Raw genomic sequence first — 22,723 nt, 5'->3', positions numbered from 1 at the left:
GGAGTAGTGGAAAAATCTCCAGATCATGGGCTTCTGATCAGAGCAAGCAGGACCTAGAATGAACAGGGGTAGTCCTACACTTAGACTACAATGTAAATTCTAAGAGAGCAGGAGCTTCATTTTACCATTTTACTCATAGCTGTATTCCCATCACCAAGCACAATGTATGGCATTGAGTGGGAAGTCAGTAGATCACTGATGAACAAACAGATGAGGACATGATGCTGAGTGAGACACTGAAAAGTTCCTTCACTTCATCAGGCTAGATGATCTGACTACCCTGGTTACTGAGAAGAACAGAAGCCAGGTTTAATCTTCAAACAATGTAGCAACTTTGTAGCTAGATTGAGCGGACCACATCAGGGAGGCTGGAGGGCTCAGTGGTTAGAACGCTTAAAACCAAGCAGAAAATTTGGACGTAGGCAACATAATTTACTTGCTCTAGGATCTTAGGCAACCTAATTTAATTTTCCAGAGACTTAATTTCCTCAACTGTAAGACTGGAAGTATAATATCTCATGCGTTGTTATGGAGATTAAATGTGGTAATGAACATAAAATCTTAGCACACTGTCTGGCACGTAGGAAGGGCTGCTATCATTTTTTCTCGTTTTATTGTTATTCACATCTTCATAATTGTTATTACTAAGAGTCATAACAGTAGAGTGGAAAAAACTGTAGACATTATGAAAATACCTTTCCTCTATTCCTGATCCTTTGAAAACATTTCAAACTTCTATTTCTAATCTTGGTCAACTGAGATCTCCTAAGGATTGTCTTTTCTGTAAAAAATACTTGTGGAGAAATGCGGTTACACATAAAGGCATTTGGTAAACTGCAAAGCATAAAAAAGAGTCCAAGACAGTATTATTTTCTCCTACTTTTGTAATATGTGCTTTTTGGTATTTGTTATTGGGCTCACTTGACCTTGGCTCTCAAACCGAAGTATTCATAAGACACACCAAGGAACTTTAAAGAGTGCAGTTTCCTGGGCCTCATCCTATGAGATTCTAATTCAATAGGTCCGGGGTGGGTGATGAGGCTGCATTTTTAACAAGCTTTTCTGTTAATGCCCATGCAGGTGAACTGTGGACATCTTTCAGGAAGTTCCACTCTGTGATGTGTAACTAATTTGAAAGCTGCCATGAGCGCTCTGGAATTCTAGATCCTGTTTGGTCCTGAAGCAGTGGTTGGTGAAAGGCTACTATGAGCACTGTGGCCCACTGTGCATCATCATTTCTATTTGTAGCTGAGTGGAACTGGCAGCAGGCACAAGCTGGCAGCGGCTTGCAACACACTCCTTGTCAAAGCACATACTGTTTCTGCAGCTGGCATCTATTCCCTGTACATCCCAATTATAACAGTATTACTGAGTCTTGTGACAGTCACACATTTCATCACCTTAGGGGACTGGGCAGAGCAGGTCTGCCATGGCATGGGTGCCCTGCTCCCTCCTTTCCTCATATTCGTCATTGCTTAGGAATCTTGTTGGTCTCGTTTGGCACCGAGCGTCTGCTGCTCCTAACCGGGGATGTTTGGAGCCCAGACCAGGTCAGGGATTATGTACAAGCTGCAGGTTGTAGAGAGTCTACCTGCTGTAAAACACTCATTTTTTGAAGCATTTTTACTATTAAAGTTTTCACTATTACAATGATCACCATGTTTTTGCCCTCCTTTGCTGGGCCTGTATGCCTCAGCAAACCATTCCTACCCCTGGATGCACACGGCTGGCTCTCTATAATTTGACAGAACTATAGGGTGCATTTCACTCTACCTGCATAATGGAGAGTTTTGAGTCCTGCACAGCTTTTCCTCTTAAGGGAAGTAAAGTGACTTAATAAAATTGATGTTGTACTACTGTATGAAACATACTGTTGACATGATACATACTCAAAACGCCTCTCCTTAGTAACCTGGTTTAAAAAAAAAAAAGAGTAGCAAGTTGATCCACAAAGAAACACCTGTTGAGAGTATCCATCATTTGGATTATTACTGGCAGTATGTTATATCGAAAGGTTACAATTAAGCAAGATATCAAAATAAATAAGCTTTTTTCCTTTTATTTTGTAAAGCTATCCTGACATGTATGTGGGATCAATAAACGTTCCTGATAACACCTTCTCTGTTAGATCAGTGTAACAGCTTTTAACCAAGTAGTTAAAAGCTACTTGGTATCAGTTGACAAAAAAATGATTGCTGATGTTAAAATCTGGCTGAATATAATCGATATAAATAAGAAGAATGACTGGCAAATGTAAATATTTACGGTAAATGTAGTTGTAGCCACCTTGGAAACAGAAGGAATCTTAAGCTATACAAGTTTGTAGTAGAATATCTCTCATAAAAAAATATTAGCAATGGTCCTAGAATGTAAGAAAACGCAGAAGTTAATAAAAGAACTACTTTGAGTGTTCTGCCCTCTATAATTTAAAAGAAATAGGTGGAGTTTGGAAGAGAAAGAGAAAATGGTCGTGGACTTTATAAGAATAGAAACCCAAACGTATGTGTTGAAGTTCAGAAAATGAGGGTTCTTTAGCTTTACAAGAGACAGCCAGGATCTGATATCAATTTAGTAATGGCCTTCAAAAACTGGATGTAAAAAATTAATACAGAAGGTGATCAATTTTGCCCCCATTAAATTTTAGCAAGAGCAAAGGGAAATGTGCCTTAATATAGAATCTGATAGATTTAGATTTGAAGTTGATGTTTCTAGGAGAAGAACAATTCCTGAAGGATGGAATTACGAGAGAGAGAGAGAGCTTTAAAAGACAACACGATCTATATTGTTTGTTAGGATGGTTTTTGAGGGGCTGTAGCTAACGTTGGAAAGGTCACAGTGCTTTTCAAGGTTCCTCAACCCTAGAATTCTATGATTAAGCCTAGTTTGTAGCATGGTACCCAGGAGGAACAAGCAATTGCTGTGAGAGAAGTTCTTAGAATTGCCTCAAACTCAAAGGTTAAAAGAAATGACAGGGAAGTTTTCAGTTTAACTTGGAGCACATAAGCTAGAGCTGAAGGAAGGCTAGTGACATGTCCTGATCTGAGATAAATTTCCTGTTGGAGAAGTGCCACACAGACTGTGCAAGAGTGGCATGGTTGAAAATATCAATTAGAACAGTCACAACCTAGGAAGTTGGTAAGTCAATGCTCATCCTAATTTTTATCCATGATGATCAACAGTCATTTTTTTGAATGCCACAGGCACCAACAATTTCCTTATGCTTTTAAAACACTGAAAGAATTATCTTTTCCCTAAAGTTGATTTTTTTTATTGTGGTAAAATACACATAGAATAAAATTTACCATTTTAACAATTTTTCAGTGTACGGTTCAGTGGCATTAGATGCATTCACACTGCTGTGTCACCATCACCACTGTACCTCTCCAAAACTTTTTCATATTCCCTAGCTGGAACTCTGTACCCATCAAACAATAATTCCCCACCTCACTTCCAATCAAGTGACTTTTCTAATTGATTGTATTAACAAACAGTTGATTAGTGGGTATGTAGTTTTGTCAAGAGGAGAAATCTATGGTTCTCCTATCTTAGGGAAAGAAATTGTGAAGCGCTTATTACCATCTTAAGGATATGATCATTCATGGCTAAAAGTTCTAAAACTGGAAGAAGAAAATCTACTGCAATTAAAAAAAAATCAAACTTAAGAACAGAAAGCATTTGAAACCACAGGAGTGACTCTCTCCATCCCCCAAATTTGTACATATCTGAATATTCAGGCTTTGGTTGGAAATACCTTCTCATCTATAACTATACTGCTATTAGACTGTAGTTGTAATATAGTTGATGATTGGGCTTACATTAGTAAATCATTGGCTCACAGATGACAAGAAGGTAATGAATTTTACATTACAGAAACACATCTTCAGACTGCTGTGCCTTCCAAGTGGTTATGTTTTGGACTTCTAATGACCATAGTTTAGTAACAGACTGAAAACATAAGTAACTTTGAGGGAGATGATTTAACATTCTGGATTTAACTTTATCGGCCGTAAAATGTTAGTTGTTTATGTTTGTAAAAAACACCAGTGCTATATTTATCTTTGTTTATTGGCTATAAAATCAAAACAAAACTGGCTCCATTAACATATACAACTGTCTGTAGGATGCACACAAAAATGACTGAAAAACTGGTATGGTTATTTAACTAGGTCAAGTTGGGCCTATGTCAAATTTCATTCTTTAAAAAAAGTTATCTCTCTTCTCACTAGCTGTAAATATTTTCTCTTAAGATGTTGTGTTCTGCAATTTCACTATGCTGTGCCTAGGTTGGGCTATTTTTATTTACATGTTTTGCATTTTAAATCTTGGAAAACCTCAGTTATTATCTCTTTAAATATAATGTATCTTCCATTTCTGTTTGGTTGACCACATCGATCTATATTTCAGTGCTGCATTCTGAGTGGTTGGTTATTTCAAGCTTTTAATTAACTGAATCTATGTTAATAAGGAGGCTTTTAAAAAATTCAATAAATACTTTTGTATTAAATTTTTCACTGGTTGTATTTTTTATTTATCTGTTCTCGATTTGATTATGCCCATTTGGGTTTCATTCTTACTTTTTCACTTATTATTTTTTTAAGGTTTATTTATTTGTGTGTGTGTGTGTGTGTGTGTGTGTGTGAGAGAGAGAGAGAGAGAGAGAGAGAGAGAGAGAGAGAGAGAGAAAGAGATTGCAAGTGGGGAAGGGACAGAGAGAGACAGGGACAGAAGATCCGAAGCAGGCTCTGCGATGACAGCAGTGAGCCTCATGGCAGGCTCAAACTCACCAACCACCAGATCATGACCTGAGCCCAAGTCAGACTCTCAACTGACTGAACCACCCAGGTGCTCTGACTTCTTCACTTTAAAGATAAAACTATTCTTATAAGAAACTCAAAGTCTTTTTATTACAGTTATTTTGAAATTAAAAAAAATTCCCACTTATTGCTAGTGATAATTCCTATGGCTTTGGGATAATCACTGCTAAATTTATCATGAGTAAACTGTCCTCTCATGCCTTCTCCAGCCTCCCAAACTCATTACTTCTTGCCCTCTAATTTGGGGGTGGTTTTGCCTCCCTGAGATCCTTAACACTGAGCTAGCTGGTGACTAGCACAGCCCAGGTCCTGCCTAAGAGCAGTCTTTTGGTATTCCATTTCCTGAAGGGTCACAGTTTTATTTAAGGGTAGCCTCAGGCAATGAGGAGTTTTGACAGCATCCTTTCATTGGCCAGCAGCCTAATTTAATGACCCTTCCTTATTTTTCTCCTTGAATCTACACAGGCAGATTCATCCTCTACTTTTAAACCTATTTCTGGTGCATAAATTTTCTTTCTTTTTCTTTCTTTCTTTCTTTCTTTCTTTCTTTCTTTCTTTCTTTTATTTTTCTTTCATTCATTCATTCATTCATTCATTCATTCATTCATTTTCAGTGCATTAGTCTTGTCTCTTCTCTTCTCTTTTCTCTTCCCTTCTCTTCCTTTTCCTTTTGTTCCCACATTATCTACCTACCTACCTACCTACCTACCTACCTACATACCTACCTACCTATCATTATTGCTCTCTTTGGAGTGAAGGAAAACAATTCAATGTTGAACTGAGAGTGTTAACATATGAGGTCAAGGTCTACATGTACAGACTACCAAGAAAATTAATGCTAAAATCTGCTTATGGACTTAACAAATCAACTAGTCTCTTTGAACTCAACATTAAATAACTTTTTTGTGCATACTCTAGCTTGAAATTTGGGAGGTGGATCAGTTGATTTATAACAAAGCCCCTCTAGTTATTAAATGATTATTTCAATGAGAAGTGAAGACAGACATGGCTGATAAGGGGCTATATGCCTTCTAATATGCAGGTGATTCATAATTACAAATCTAGAGTCCATTATTTTGATATTTGTATTTTATGTAAAAGCAATTTTTGTCTTGAATGACTTGGACAATTATCCCAGATATTTTCAGACAAAAAGTGTAAGTTTGGGAAAAAATACTTGGTGATGCACACTTTTGAGAAGGGTAAAAATTGAAATAGCTATAATAATCTATGATATTAATACTGCAGGGAAAACTGAAATTACTTAGTTTAAAATCTGAAGTGGGTCAGTGCCTTAAGTCACTAACTTTGCAAAGTTTTTCTGGGTATGTTTCTTTTTCTAATGAGTTGTCACATGTGCTTAATGTCAACAACCAGCAAGGAGCTACTTGATTCAAAATGGTTGCATTTGCCTGAAATATTGAACATACTACTCATTTGATAAAACTTGCCCAATAATTAAATTGGAGTAAGAAGAACGAAGTATAAGCTAAATTTAAGAGTGATGTTTTGTTGAGCTGCCAATTAAAAAAAATTCCCACATAACTTTATGAATGATATAGAAATCTTTGACAACATTGTAAGGCTGTTACCCCATTTTTCAATTGAAAGTTCAGGCAGACGTCAGCAAATCTGATGACATGGAACTGAAAAAGGCTCGTGTCTTTAGCTTTCTTTTTAAAATTATTATTATTTTAGTCCTAAAGACTCAGTTTTGCTAAGACATGATTCACTAAAAACTTGCCTAAAGAAAACCTTGTGTGTGTAGAGCAGAAGACAAGTGAAGCAGACCATGTTTTTCAGTTGATTTAAACATATCTGTTCCAGGAGTGGATAGAAAAAATAGGGGTTATATAAATGTGTCTCTTTTTATCCTCAAAGAAGAGGCTGGGCAACTGGAAAAAAATCTTTATGCATACTGCTGGCAGAGAAATTCTAATGGTACTTTAAGCCTGATTTGGCACACCATGTAACTCTTCCAGGCACAATGCACAATTTTCATAAACAGATTGAACTGAAAGATTCCCTGCCATTGTTTTGCCATTCAGCTGACCCCGAGTGTAACTATACAAGATATTTCAACCTAGGTTTTACGCAATATTTTTGACAGAAAAAAGACTGATCAGTAGAGATTCACAAAAGCTATGGACATGATTTATAAAAGCAATGATCAATTGTTTACTTTTAAGTCTAAATGGAAAAATTGCTAAATAATTTTCTTTGGAAATCTCTATGACCCCAATGGCTCATGCATCAAACCAGCATAATTTATTTTTTTAACAAATCATTAAGATGTTCAGAAAATCCAGTAGCTGAGGATTTATGAAATAAATATGGTTTGTGAATTCCCCGTCTTTTCTAGTAAAAGGTCATTAAAACTTTCTGAACTGTTCTTTTTTTTTTATGTTTTCATTGGAAATATTCACTTGTGTTTCCATTATATATATTTTTTGTGTGCATTTGCACAAGATTTTGTTTTCTGGGATTTTTTTTTTTTAATGTTCTTGACTATGTCAAGCACAATGAATGTAATCAAAGGGTAAATAAAAATAACAATCAGTTTCACATTTTTCAGTGGAGAAATTAAGTGTGCCAACATTCCTGTATGCTTCTAAAGAAATTCAAGAAGTTGGCAAGCAAGGATGGTGGGTGGGGCCCTTAACAGCAATTAGCCCACTTTGCTCATCTAAGACATGGGAGTGATAAGAATCTCTTTGATTAATAATATATTAATAATTATATTGAAAACTAAATAGTTTAGTTTTAAACCTTCTGCCCATTATACCTAGGTTACCTTATATTCTATTTTTTATTCCTAGGACTAGGAACACCAAAATCTTAGCAACATTTCCTTAAACAGCTTTGTTCTTTCAAAGAGTGCTAACAAGAATTTTTTAACCCTGGCAGAACTGAACAAATCAGTGATCATGTTGAATAAAGATCATAACATGATACTGTGTTTAGAAGAACACAATAAAAAACGTTTACAACAATGCAATCAAATTTCCAGTTTGCCAAAAGACTGCATTGCAGGCAAATGCTAGTGAATTTTAGTTCTTAATCATTCTCTTCTCAATATTATTTTCATATAATAAAAAATAACATGAGATAAATGTTTTCAGTCTCTTGGTCTGAGATTTATATCAAAACCACAAAAACCTACTTTCACATATTTTCCTTTATTTAAAAATTTAATTAGAAATACTTAAAACATTCAGAAATGAAAATCAGTATGTATGCCTGATGCACCTACCACACAAGCTAAGAAATAATACGTTATCTATATAATTAAAGCTAAAAACTAAAGCTCTCTGATTCCACCTGCCTTTACCTCTGTCATCCTCTGAGGAAACCACTCTTTTGAATTTTATATTTAAATTCCATTGCATATCATATAACTTTACATCATAAATATGGTTTAAGTTTTATGTATATTGTACTAAACTGGATGCATACTTCTGCTCATTGCTTTTATTACTTGATATAATAAATGTTTGAGATTCATCCACGTTGGTATATGGAACTGCACTTTACTCATTTTCTATGAATGGCACCATCATTCATCATTCTCTTCTTCCATATATGGACATAATTCCAATTTTTTTTCAGTATTACAAACAATGCTGCATAAGCAGTCTTGTATTAGTACCTTTATATAATGCATGAAAGTTTCTTTAGGATGTATAACTAGAAGTAAAATTGCTGGGTCATAAGATATTCTATCTTCAACTTTATTATCAGTTGTCAAATTGTTTTTCCAATCAATTGTACCTATATATCTATATCTATATCTATATCTATATCTATATATACATATATACACACACACACACACACACATACACTCACCATCAGTGAATAAGCAGTGAATTTCTATATTCTTGCCAACTCTTGATATTGTCAGACTTTCCCCCCTAATCTGAGTAGGTGAAATGTTATTTCATTGGTATTTGAGTGGTACATTCCATTTTATATAAGGAGGGGTCTTTTTTTTATTGATTGATTATTTAGATTTCCTCTTCTGTGCATTGTTTAGCTCATAAATTTTGCTCATTTTTTTGTGGTATTTATCTTTTCCTTACTAATTGGTAAATTAGTAAATTAGTAAAAAAAATTAAGGATACTAATCATTTGTTGGTTATATACCTTTTCTTGGTCCATGTCTCATTGTCTGATGCTTTTAATGCTTTTTTTTTTTGAAGGAGAGTGATTATTTTTACTGGAAGAACTAGTATATGTGTACTAATTATACACACATATATAATTACTAGTGTATGTGTTTGTGCATATATACATACATACATATGCATGTATGCATACATAAATACATATACACACATACAGAAAAAGGCTTCAAATAATATATACCAAGATAATGTCTCCAGGTGCTGGAATTAAGAATTCTTTTTTTTTTTTAAGATCTTCTCTGGACTTCTAGTTTCACATCCAGCATGTAAGGAACTTGGAAGGTGCCACTCTATTTTAACAACAAATAAAAAGATGAACAAACTGAAAAATCAACAACTTTCTTAGATCCATAAGAGAAGTGATGTCACAGGGCAAACCTCCTGCCCCAAACTGGAAAGACAGACAGATAAACACAGAGAATCACAACCCACCAGAACAGAAACTTCTGCAGAAACCAGTGCCTAGACAGTAAAACCTGAAATGTAACCGATGAATTGCTGGGGGCGGTGCAAGGTAAGCAAGTCTGAGAGATAAAAACTCCAGGGGTACCCCAGTCATCAGAGTACCTCCACTTGGAAATTCTATTATGTTCTCACAGTGAATATTGAAGAAAGATCCCCTCCTACTTCTGTTAGAGGAAGGAGAAAGGGAACCACTGTGACATATGGCAAAGCATTTTGTTCTTAATAAGGTCTGTGCTTAGGAGAAAATATTTGACCATATTCTGACCTGCTGGGGGTTTTATCAGAGCCTAACTGGCCAAGGGGAAGGAAAACACTCAATTCCAGTTGACTCTAGCCTTCCACATGGAGGAAGAGAAATATGCAACTCCACCCCACACTAGCTATTCTGTCTCACCTAAGGAATGGAAAAACTGGAGGTGTGACTTTGACACTCCAAAGGTAAAGGCTTACTAAAACACTGAAAACTAATCACAGAGCTATAGAATGCTTCTTGTCCCCCACTACCTTACCGCCACATTTCTAACGGCCTAAAATCAGTTTCTTTTACCCAGAAAGAAGATCATATCTGGTTATCCAGGAAAAATTATAACACATATTAAAGAAAAAAAACTCTACAGTTTGAAAAGATAGAGGAAACATCAAAGCAGATTTAGATATAGCAGGGATGTTGGAATAATCAGATCTAGAATGTAAAACAATTACAATTAATACGCTAAGGTTTCTAACGGATGAAGTAGCCGGTATGCAAGAGCAGATGGGTAATGTAAACAAAGAGATGGAAATTCTATAGAAGAACCAAAAAGATTCAAGAGATCAAAAAACATAAATGAAGAACACTTTTGATGGATTTATTATCAGATGGAATACAGTTGAGGAAAGAATCTCTGAACTTGAGGATTTCTCAATAGAAACTTCCAAAACAAAAAGCAAAGGTTGAAACAAACAAACAAACAAACAAACCAAAAACTCTCAAAATATTCAAGAACTGTGGTACAACAACAAAAGTTTTAACATAATGGGAATGCTAGGAGGAAAAAAACAAAAAAACAAAAAAACATAAGAAACATTTGAAATAATAATGGCTGAAAATTTCTTCAAAATAACATCATATATCAAAACAGATCCAGAAAACTGCTGGAACACCAAGCAGAATAAATGCTTGGTATATTTATTCATAATATACATAGTTATATTATTTTCAAGTTATAGAAAATCAAACATAAAGAAAAAAAAATCCTGAAGGAAGCCAGAAGGGGAAAACACGTTTCTTATAGAGGAGCAAAGATAAGAACTACCTCAACTTTTCCTCAGAAACCATACAAGAAAGTAGAGAGTGGAGTGAAATATATTTAAGATGTTGACAGAAACTCCTCAGACAAACCTAGAATTGTGTACCCTATGAAATTATCCTTCAAAAGTTGAGGAGTACTAAAGACTTTCTCAGATAAATAAAAATTGAGTGAAATTGTTAGCAGCAGACCTGACTTACAAGAAATGTTAACAGTTCTTTAGAGAGAAGGAAAATGATATAGATCAGAAACTTAGATCTATAAAAATAAAGGAAGAGCACTGGAAAAGAAATAAGTAAATAAGCAGTGGAGGAACCTGAAACAAACTATATGGAATATACCTCTTCAGAAGTGCAACCACACATCTTTCAGAGAACCTCCAGATATGTGTATTCCCTGTAGTTGAGGTCACTGCAAATAACTGTCAAAGCAAATAGTCTAAAGGTTTTATGGATTCCTGTAGTCTTTCTTGGTTGTTCTCCTCAACTACATTGTTGTAGAGATGGGAAAATGAAGACAGAAAGAATGGAGATTCTGTACTCTGGGGATGGGGCTTTTCCAGCCAGTGTTCCTGTTGTCTCAGATTGGAACAGACTTCATTTCTTGCCAAAAGTTCCTCTACGGATGTAGGGCTTCCCTTCTCCCAATATGAGGAAAGAGAAAGTGAAGTCAATATGGAGTTGATTAGCCATTTTTCCAAAAAGAGTGGAAGATCCAGATTTTTAAAATTTTGAACTATTAAAAAAACTTTATTAAAATATAATTGATATGTAATAACATATATGTATTTAAAGTGTACATGTGAAAAACTGTCATACATATATACCCATGCAACCATCATAATCATGATAAAAGTAGTAATAGAGGAGAACTTCCTCAATTTGGTAAAGAATATCTACAAAAGACCCATGGCTAATATACTTGGTGAGAAGCTTGAAGCTTCTAAGATCAGGAACAAGGCAAGGATGAACCCTCTCACCATTGATTTTCAATATTGTACTGGAAGTCCTAGTAGGTGGAATAAGACAAGAAAAAGAAATAAACTGGGAAGGGAGAAATAAAACTGTCTTTGTTCACAGATGACAGATCGTATATGTAGAAAATCTGTAAGAAATGACAAAAAAAAAAACAAAAAAAAACCACTGGAGCTAATAAGTGATACCAAGATTCCAGGACATGATGTTAATATAAAAAGCCAATTGTTTTTCTATATATTCACAACAAAGAAGTGGAATTTGAAATAAAACCACAATATAATTTATAATAGCACCTCCTAAAAATGAAATATTTAGGTAGAAATCTAACAAAGTATGTATAAGATTTATATGTGGGAAACTAAAAATCCCCAGCAAAAGATGTCAATGAATAAACAAATGTAGATATATTCCACACTCAGGGAAAGGAAGACTCAATATTTTCAAGAGGTCAGATCTTGGGTGAAATAAGTGAAGAGGATTAGGAGTACTTACCTTGATTAGCACTGAGTAATATATGGAATTGTTGCATCACTATATTGTACACCTGAAATGAAATATAATACTGTATGTTAACTACACTGGAGTTAAAATTAAAAAAAAAGTTTACAAAAAAAAAAGAGACCACAAAATGTCAGTTCTTCCCAGCTTAATCTGTAGTTACAATGCAATCCAAATCAAATCCCAGAAAGTTATTTTTTGAATACTGACAAAGTGATTCTAAAATATATAACAAGAGGCAAAAGATCCAGAATAGCCAATACAATATAGAAGAGGAAGGGCAAATTTGGAGGACTGATACTGCCCAACTTCAAGACTTAGTATAAAGATACTGTAATCAAGACAGGCAATGTGGTACTAGTACTTTTCAGGTGTGAGATGATACCTCATTGTGGTTTTGATCTGCATTTCCCTGATGTTAGTAATGCTGAGGATCTTTTCATGTACACACTGGCCATTTGAATAGCTTCTTTGAAAAAATGTCCATTCAGTTCCTTTGCCCATTTTTAAATTAAAACGTTTTTTGCTATTGAGTTGTATGAGTTCCTTATATATTTTGGATATTAGCCCTTCATCAGACATTTGGTTTGCAATATTTTCTCCCATTCTGTAGGTTGCCTTTTCATTTTGTTGATCAGTTCTTCTCCTATCTAGAAGTCTTTTACTTTGGTATAATTCTACTTGTTTATGTTTCCTTTTGTTGTTTGTGCCTTAGATGTTGTATCCAAAAAATCACTGCCAAGAACAAAATCAAGGAGATTTTTTTGTATGTTTTCTTCTAAGAGTTTTACAGTTTCAGGTCTTACATGTAAGTAAATCTTTAACCTATTTCAAGTTAAATTTTATGAGTGTTTTAAAGTAGGGGTCTAATTTTGGATGTGAATATACAATTTTCCTAGCTCCATTTACTGAAGAGATTATCTTTTTTCCACTGAAAATTGTAAATTTTGCAAATATTAGTTGCCTGTTATATGCATGGGTTTATTTCTGAGCTCTCACTTCTGTTCCACTGGTTGGTGTGTCTAATTTTATTCTAGTACTATATTGTTTTAATTACTATAACTTTGTAACATAGTTTTAAATAAGAAATCATGATGCTTCCCACTTTGTTCTTTCTCAGGATTGCTTTGGTTATTCAGGGCCAGTTGTGGATCCATATGAATTTTAGGATTTTTTTTTTTCTAATTCTGTAAAAAAAAATGCCATTAGAATTTTGATAGGGATAACACTGAATCCATATTATGGTTAGTATGGACATTTTAACAATATTAACTCTTCTACTCTATGAACATAGGATATATTTCCAATTATGTTGTCTTCTTCAATTTCATCAATGCCTTATTAAGTTTTCAGTGTACAGAACTTTCGCCTCCTTAAATTTATTTCTATGTATTTCATTGTTTTTGATGCTATTGTAAACAAAACTCTTGTATTTCTTTTTTTCAGATAATTCATTCTTATGGGCATTCTTACTCCTGAATTTAGCAGAAATTGGCTTAAGCTTCACAATTAAATATAATATTTGTTGCAAGTTTTGTTGCTATACTTTATCAGATTAGAAATGTTCCATCTCCATTATTGTTGAGAGGTTTCTCATGAATGAGAACTGAATTTTATAAAATGCTTTTCCATATCAGTTGAGATAAACATATGGTCTTCAAATTTAGGTTGCGAATATGAGAAAATCATAATAAAACACTTTTATATTAAATCATCCCTGAACACCCGGAATAAGTCTGGCTAAGTTATGTATTTTTTTTAATTGGAGGATTCATTTTGCTAATGTTTTATTTAGGATTTTTGCATCTGTGTTTGTAAGTTATTTGTTTTCTATTTGTATATTTTGCTAGCAATTTGATCTCAATGATTTTTTCTAATAAAAAATACTTGCTTTTGTAGCTTAGTTTTCAACCCTTCTGAAAGACAAAGATGAAAGTGCTTTTGTCTCTGAACATTGGGAACATTTATTTTCAAAGGAATTCACCAAGATTATATATGTATTTTACTCTTTTTCTCAAATCCTAAAGATCTTTTCCTTCTCACATGTTATAGTTGTATTTTCTTTCCCAGTCTCTTCCACTTATTGACTACAGAATTCATTTATAAATTATACATGATTTTATGACTATTTTCTATTATTGTTTAGAACGTTGGTTATTTTGTGTTTCATGTTTTCTTCTGTTATATTATAAACACTTCTATTCACATCTTTTTAAAAAAAAATTTTTTTAACGTTTATTTATTTTTGAGACAGAGAGAGACAGAGCATGAACGGGGGAGGGTCAGAGAGAGGGAGACACAGAATCTGAAACAGGCTCCAGGCTCCGAGCTGTCAGCACAGAGCCCGACGCGGGGCTCAAACTCATGGACCGCGAGATCATGACCTGAGCCGAAGTCAACCGCCCAACCGACTGAGCCACCCAGGCGCCCCAGTCTATTCACATCTTAGTATAGAGCTTTACTTTGAATTTTCTAGGAGCTCAACAGTTATTTTAATTTTAATATGACTTTTCTTAATGAAAATATCACCTTTAAATAATACTTTGGTGATCTAAATATTTTAGGAAAATCCGTAATATTTCTTTAGTCCATAATTCTTAACACTTTTGTTTTTCATTGTATCCTTGACTCTCATTTTTGATCAACTCCATCTCCCCAGCATACTTTTTTCTCTCCTAGGAGACTGTAGGTTGACACTTCTACATGGTCAGTTTTTCTAGGTCATTGACTGGGTCAGAGGTACATGTCAGAGGAATGAACGATAATTTCTGGCTTTAACATCTGATTATTCTAGTCCATGCCATATTCACTTATTCCTAAAAGCATGATTGTCAACAAAATTTCAGTGAATCCTGAACAGCTTCGGAAGGTATGTTGAGTTCTTTCACTTTAAAAGGCAACACAAATCTTCTCAGTGGGAAAATAAATGATTGAATCTCACCTCATTCCAAATGAATTAGAGTTGGCAGGCTTGTGTGTCTGGAGCTGACTTACAGTACTTGATGCTAAAATGTAGCCCCTTGTAGTAGTTATAATAAATTAAGGCTTCTGTCAGAGGCCGAAGTCATGAAAGTTAAAGGAAAAAATATATTGCTACCCTTTATATTTTTGGGCTCTGATAGGAATTTTGGTCTTCAGCAGGTTGACAGCACAAAATAGACAAATTCAATATTTTAGGATACTGTGCCAAATTTCATGTGTAGAAGCCTGTGAGTGTCTTGCATTAAGCTGTGAGTTATAGCAGTGAAGGCCTAGAAAGTGAGAAATAGCATATTTCTTGAGGCCTATAGGGCATGCAAGTTCCACAGTTCTCCCTCTTGAATGACAACATGGTCCAACTTCCCAGTGAGAAGCATGCTGGTGTGTTTCTCTTTCGTACTCTCTTCTGAATAATGTGAGGTGTTGTTAATTTAAAAACTGTCACTCACAGGGCATAAAAATGTTTTTCAGTTAAAAGTCCAGTGACAAGCAGAAGATAACAGCAGCAATGGGCACTCTGAAACAGGTAATAATTTTCCATAGCTAATTATCATTATTTTTCTACATGAAGTATTAAAAACAAACTTAATAATATATGCTTTGATAAAGAGTGTTCGTAAAAAGTGGCATTCCACATTAACTCTATCAAATAACTTGACATTAAAAAAAAAAGAAGTCATTACTGGTCTCATTCAGAGTTGAAATATCTTTGCTGGGATTATTTATTTGTCCTTTTATCTGTATTATGTTTGGTAATACGACCAAGTAAAAACTGCAGAAAAACCTAAGGATAAGCTGGAAGTGGTTTCAAAGTACTAGTGTTCTGAAATTGGATCTATTTTGCCTCCCCAGTCCTTTCCTTTTCTGATAAATTTCATAGTAACTCAGGATTCTTTCTGCTACAGAACACTGCAGCAACAGGAAACTGCCCAGACATCTTCCCCATGTCTGTAGCAGTCCATTTGTCAGTAACTGAAACTAATTTCAATGATGTGACTCACTTGTCTGTCCAGTTATTATTTTTAAAATTGTTACAAATTAAGTGGGCATCCTCTGGCTTCAAATGGAGAGCCTGAAATATTAGCAGTGGAAACAATCTAAAATATTAAAAAAAGGAATCTGAGAATGGCTCAGATTACCTAAATACACCACAAAACCAACAGCAGTGGAAAGCAGTAGAGTTCATACAGCTTCTGGTGCTGAGTATTAAAGGGTATGAAAACGGAGATTAATCTCCTGACTTCTGAGGATAATTCAAGAGAAATGATGAACAACAACAACAACAAAAACAATGTATCAATACAGAACTGGAAAGTGAAAAGAAAGCAGATCTATTCCAAATGTGATTTAAATTTCATTATATTTTGAATATTCAGTGGGAATCTCCTAAGGTTTTAGTTTCTCTTTGGGAGTAAAATGGGTTCTTAAAAGTGCATTCATCTATGCTGCTAGAGTATCGTTTACTAACAAATGATTACAGCTGTACCCAAGTGGCCTAAAAGAGTTTTAATGTTGCTTCCAGATGTGCCTAATTTATTTCCAGGGTATAATGTTTGCCTTGGGAGCCTTGGGTGATTTTCTCACTTATCAGTGCCAATTTCTTGGGGATACGTAAAATTTTAGTCCTCTTCTAGATGGGGAAATGGAACATGAAGATATTATGGTTTCATTAATATTAAATGAGACACCCTTAAACAACCCTGGATAAAATATTAAATCTAGTGTGTATTTCATGAGCTTACACACCTGGACTTGTTTCTGCATGGATTTCCTAGGACTCTTCTTGCCAATATTCAATATTATATAAGTGATGTCTGTCAGGAATTTTAAAAATTGAGAATTTTGAAAATTTCCCTCTAAGTTTAGCTTTAAAATCTCCAGTGGTTGCTATGTTATACAGTATTACAAGGATGAAACAAATCTAATTTTCAACTACTCAAAGGATAGCTACTAAATTGCATCTATGAATATTCTTTGGATATTGGAGGTGAATAATAATATAAGGTATTTTTTATGAAGCAATTATATAAATTTTATTATGGAGCACATGCAAATGAAGGCCAGTTTAAATGTAAAATTCACAGTGTATCTCAAGCACTTGGGATACTAACTATTAAAACTACTTGCAGGTGATGCACAAACTATGCACTTGCATTTCAAGAGGTTTTTCACAAAGATAAATCAAGTTGTTGAAAATATTTAAATGTACTCAATTGAGTTTAAATGTTTGCTAAAATACATAATCTAAACTAACACGTATCAGAAGCACAGAAATCATACTGTGAACGGTCACTTAGTGTCTATACTGGAACTTAAACCTGGGTCTCATGTTCTACACTTTTAGTACTCTTTCTAAAATAGTATGTTGATCTTTTAAAACAATGAGAACTATTTTCCCAATACCTAACTAGCTCACTTTGGAAGAGCTTGTAATCTCAACTCCTTATCTATAGTACCAAAGTTACAAGACGGCATAATCTTCCCTAAAGGATTAGGTATTTCAGTAAACGGCTAAAACAAAAAATTGGAATATTACATATTGCCAAAATTACCTTAGAAAATCTTGTATTACTCTTGAAAAAAACACATTTTCCTTCTTTTACATTGGTCAGGAAACGCTTAAAATTATTCACATGTCCTTCACATAGGTTTGGCAAACAAAAGCACTGCTTCAAGATTTTTTGCATCCAATGTCTATTACTACAAAAGGCATGATGTTCAAAATGCTTCCTATTTTTGGAAGTAAAATTCTCAATGATACAATTTAGAATACTTTGGTAGAATGTATGATCATGAGGGCTGAGAATTTTGTCAGTTTTGTTCACCGTTAATTCAGCCCCGTCCTAGAACAATGCTGGTCATATAGTAGGTGCTTAAACATTCTGAATAAATAAAATGTGAATTTGATATGTTGAAAATGTAAATGAATGAAAGATTAGTGAATGTGTCTCATACCTAGTTCTTGGAAATTCTAAGTTAACACCAAAATATCTAACTGAAGAATTGGTTATGTGAAGTTAGATTAAATAACTTGAGGTTTTTGGCTTTTTAAATATTTCTTTTGGCTTAGTAATAATCTTGTATACTTTGGGTAAGGTGATAATTGCAATAATTTTTAGTTTTTATATTTAACTTCATTCACATTCAGGTTATTTACTGAATTACTCAGATATTTTGACATCAGTCAGATATAGTAGAAATCTGCTATTGCAAATTTCCTATGCAGAATAAGATATATGAGAAATAAGTTGTGGGGCGCCTGGGCAGCTCAGTCAGTTAAGCGTCTAACTTCAGCTCAGGTCATGATCTCATGGTTCATGGGTTAGAGCCCAGTATCAGGCTCTGTGTTGACAGCTCAATGCCTGGAGCCTGCTTCAGATTCTGTGTCTCCCTCTCTCTCTGCCCCTCCCCTGCTCGTTCTCTGTTTCTCTCTGTCTCTCAAAATTAAATAAATGTTTAAAAAAATTTTTTTTAAATAAAAAATAAATAAGTTGTTGTATGTCAAATTCTTATAGAAATGAGCCAAATCATTTCTTTATAACAAAATGTCTCACAAAGATACACAACCTTTCAAAAACTGAAGATATATTATATATACATATATATATACATATACATATATATGTATATATATATATACATATATGTAAATCTGATGGCTTTCCCTATTTCAAAGACTAGTCAGAATGTTATTAGTAATTCAAATGCTCTGGAGACACTTTTTCTGGAATTGGGTTTTCCCTGGGAAGGCGATCTTTAAGATTCATGTTTTCATCTGATCCGATTTGGGAATGCCTTCGCTGTTACATTTTCATTGATTTCTTCTTTCCCCATCTTCCTCTTTTCCTCTCTCCCTCCCTTTCTCCTTTTTCTTTCTTCCTTTCTTCCTTTCAATTATTTAGAGTGGGGCTACAGATTTGCTTATATTAACCTTAGATATGCATCTCTGTAATTATCTTGATTTCCCAGATGAAATGTGGGAATTATGATACTTCCAAGATGTGGGAAAAAAATAGATTTAGTCTACTTGGATCATGTCAATGCTATTAAATAAATCCTTATCAAATATACAGATTGTTTGCCTAAGCGTTTATATCTCTTACATAAAGTGTTTCTTTAGAGAGACCCTCCCCTCTCTCCCATCCTTGTCCTTCCAGCATGATCATTCATGGAAATGTTGAAAGACTTGCAGCTGAATATAAAAAAGTTAAGTGTGTGGAAGTAAAATGCTGTTGTGATGCAGCCCTGCCTTGTGCAATTCACACATCAGCTACTCAATGTTGATAAACCTGATTAGTTACAGCAATGACTTCAAGGGTCTAAATAAGTAAAGCCTCCAAGTTTTAAATCATTAAAGTTCTATTTGGCTTGGAAATAGTCTTATGTTAATTGGATAACACAGTCAAGAGGGATCAGCTATTTAACTACTGTTGTAGTAAGTAAGAAGTACTTACAACTTACTGTTGTAGTAAGTAAGAAGAGCCAAGACTGAAGTGGTGGCCACGAAAACAGAAAAGAAAGACAAGGAGTTTGGGAAAGATGTGCCATAGAGGAGAAGCAAGGTGGGCAGTTGGTCTCACCCGTCCAGCCTCTCCTCCCTCTTCTGAGGAAGAGAGAATCTTTCAGCTTTTTCCAAATAACCAGCAGAGTGGGAGCTTTCTTTTTTTTAATGTTATGCCTTTGGTTCATTCTTTACTAGCTTAGTGGAGGAATTATGTATTTTGTTTTTAAACTGTTACAGTGAGGGATGCATGTAGAAATCCAGGAGGCAGAGACCGAGATTACATGTGAGCAAATGATTTAAAAGCATGGAGATAATTATTAAAAAAAAAAAAATCAAACACAAGAAATAGTGGCTAAGTGCCAATAAATTGGATCTGATCCTGAGTTTCTAGGGTCACTGGATGCTAATTTCATCCCCTTCTTTTATAGATTTTATGGCTTCATTTTAACTGCTCAATTAAGTATATTCTCCATGGGAATTTACTAAATTATTTATTTTCTTTTAATTTGAAGTCTTCACATTTCTATACACATATATGTAGGCCTTAAGTCATGGAATTTCAAGAGATAAAAATTCTACCCAACCTTTAAGCTGCGCAGAAGGACTCTACTTTGAAGCTAATGAACCTTGTTACTTCTAAGGTAATAGCAGAGGCCCTGGCAACATGTCCACAGGGTCATACAGTTTGATAAAGTTGGCTAAAATAAGGTAGGATATCTGTCTACTGTCAATTTTCTTTATTCACTTCTTTTCTTTCAGATAGTTCTGGAATGCTATCTCAAAGCAGGTCAAGTGCAAGCTGAATTGTGGATACACTAAACTTGGATTTAGTAGTGCACATTTACGTGGTTTCAATCTTCTCTCTGTTAGTTAAATTACTAGGTGCCTGGGTATAGTTGGAAGAGTCTCAATATCTGTTAGGCTGATTCCCTCAAAGGTGTAGGGCCACAGGTCTTATCATGACATGAATGTGTCTTTCAGCACCAGAAATACATAGGTGGAGGATGAGAAACAAAGTCCAAAGTATATCATTCCAGAAGCTTGTTTGTAGAAAGCATTTCCAGTCATCAGGTGTTTAAAATTACAAGGGGAGGAGTCCAAAATTACAAGGGGAGGAGTGTTTAACAACAACACTCAGTCAAAATAGAAGTTCTTGCCCATCATGAATATACTCAGTAATGTATCTTCTGAAATTCAAATGTACCCTACATTATTTTATTTTTTGATGGGAATTTTACAAAATGGAATTAATCAGAATTTTTGTTATAGGACATAAACTTCTAGCAGATTTACAAATGGTAATTATGTCTGTGTTGACATTTCATGTTTTAGGCATCTCACTACCACTACTAAAAAACAAATGTGATCAACTATGTTAAGAAGACTGAATTATCTATTATTCTTTTTATAGAAAACAATTACAAATTTGTTCTTATGTGAAGAGGTGATCAAAGAATATGCAGCCAAAAATGGAAGAAAAGAATTACAGAGTGTGTCAGGAAGTTTATTAAATAAAAGTCTTCTGTATTATTTTCTGAATTTTATAATGTTTGCAGTATTTTTCAGATTTTTTAGATTTGCTTTTGCTATGATTTCTTTTCTCATTCTAAATAAACATTCATGCTCATACCTAATTTTGTATAAATAATATGGTAACATTTTTCTGAAAGTGAACTACCCAAATTATACATAGTTCAGGCTCTATGGAACCCAGGTCCACCCTAGTAACTGAATCCAGAACAAACATAGATGTATGTAGGTAGGGAGCGGGGCTATACAAGGCCGGGATGGGGGTGAGGGTAAAGTGTGGTAGGTTCATGAAGGGAAGAAGCTACATCTTCATCAGATCATTTAGTTGTCCTCATTCACTCCTTCTTGGGAGATACAATGGAAAAGTGAGGTTCATCACAATTTTAAGATGAGAGTTGGTACTTCCAAATGCATACTCGGAAGCTATAAGTGGAAAGACAAGGTAGTCTACGGAGGTCAAGTATAACTTTTTCTTTGAAATCTGGTTGTTGACACCCAGGAAGTACACCATCCATCCTACTCCACAGCCCTGACTTTTTGGCAGTAATTCTTTACACTTAATAAGGCCAACAATTTCCTCTCTAGAAGTTGCCTCCTAGAGTTTGGGAACTCTTTAAAGGACTGATAGAAAACTAGTGCAAATGTTTCATCTGCTTTTGATTTGTGCATTCTAAGCACATGGCTTCCAAATGTCACAATTGGAATGTGGAATTCAGTAATTCATAAGTATTTTGATCAAATCATTGATTTTATTCATTGTCTTTGGTGAATGGATGATACATGCTGTCTGGTTCTTTCCAAGCACTGATCTTTCTTCCTCTTATATATTATATGATTTTATTTAGCTGACATGTTCTTTCAAAGTTAGGAGAATTTGGGATTTGCGTCTTTTGAGAAAAAAGGCAAACTCATTAGATTCCCTTTCTAAATATTTTAATAATGTTGCTGAAGACTGGAATGCCATCTTTATTCAGCTATCTCTTTTGTTTTTCTGCCACAACTTAGCACTTATGGTGAATGGCAATACATATTAATAAGCAGGCAGCTTAATAAGACTCAGGTTAATGATGATAATTATTCCTACATGGTGTATGCTGACAGTGTGTGCAAAGATATTCACTCTTCAAAAAAGCCCCAAGGCAGTACAGATAATTCTGACACTGAGTACGTTATCTGAGAAGAAGGTTAACAATGCTATGTGATACTTTTTTTTTTTTTTTCCTGTAAGTGAACATTTTAATTACCTGGGGATAACGTCCATAGCTAGAATTCAGTGAGTGGGCACAGGGCCAATAACTTTTCAGGAGATCCCTGAGAGAGACTTAGAATTTTAACTATTAAAAATTACAGGCTTGCAAACAGGGTCACTAGAAATAAATAAGCATAGTCAGAATTAAGAAAAAAGGTCAGTGTTTTGACTCTAATTCTCACAGTGGTTCTTAGTTTGAAGTGGATTTTTAAAAAAATTTTAAGGTTTTAT

Source organism: Felis catus, chromosome A1 (assembly GCF_018350175.1).
Source record: "Felis catus isolate Fca126 chromosome A1, F.catus_Fca126_mat1.0, whole genome shotgun sequence".
In the NCBI taxonomy this organism is placed as follows: domain Eukaryota; kingdom Metazoa; phylum Chordata; class Mammalia; order Carnivora; family Felidae; genus Felis; species Felis catus.
The sequence above is the reverse complement of the archived record's forward strand: the minus strand, read 5'-3'. Positions refer to the sequence as shown.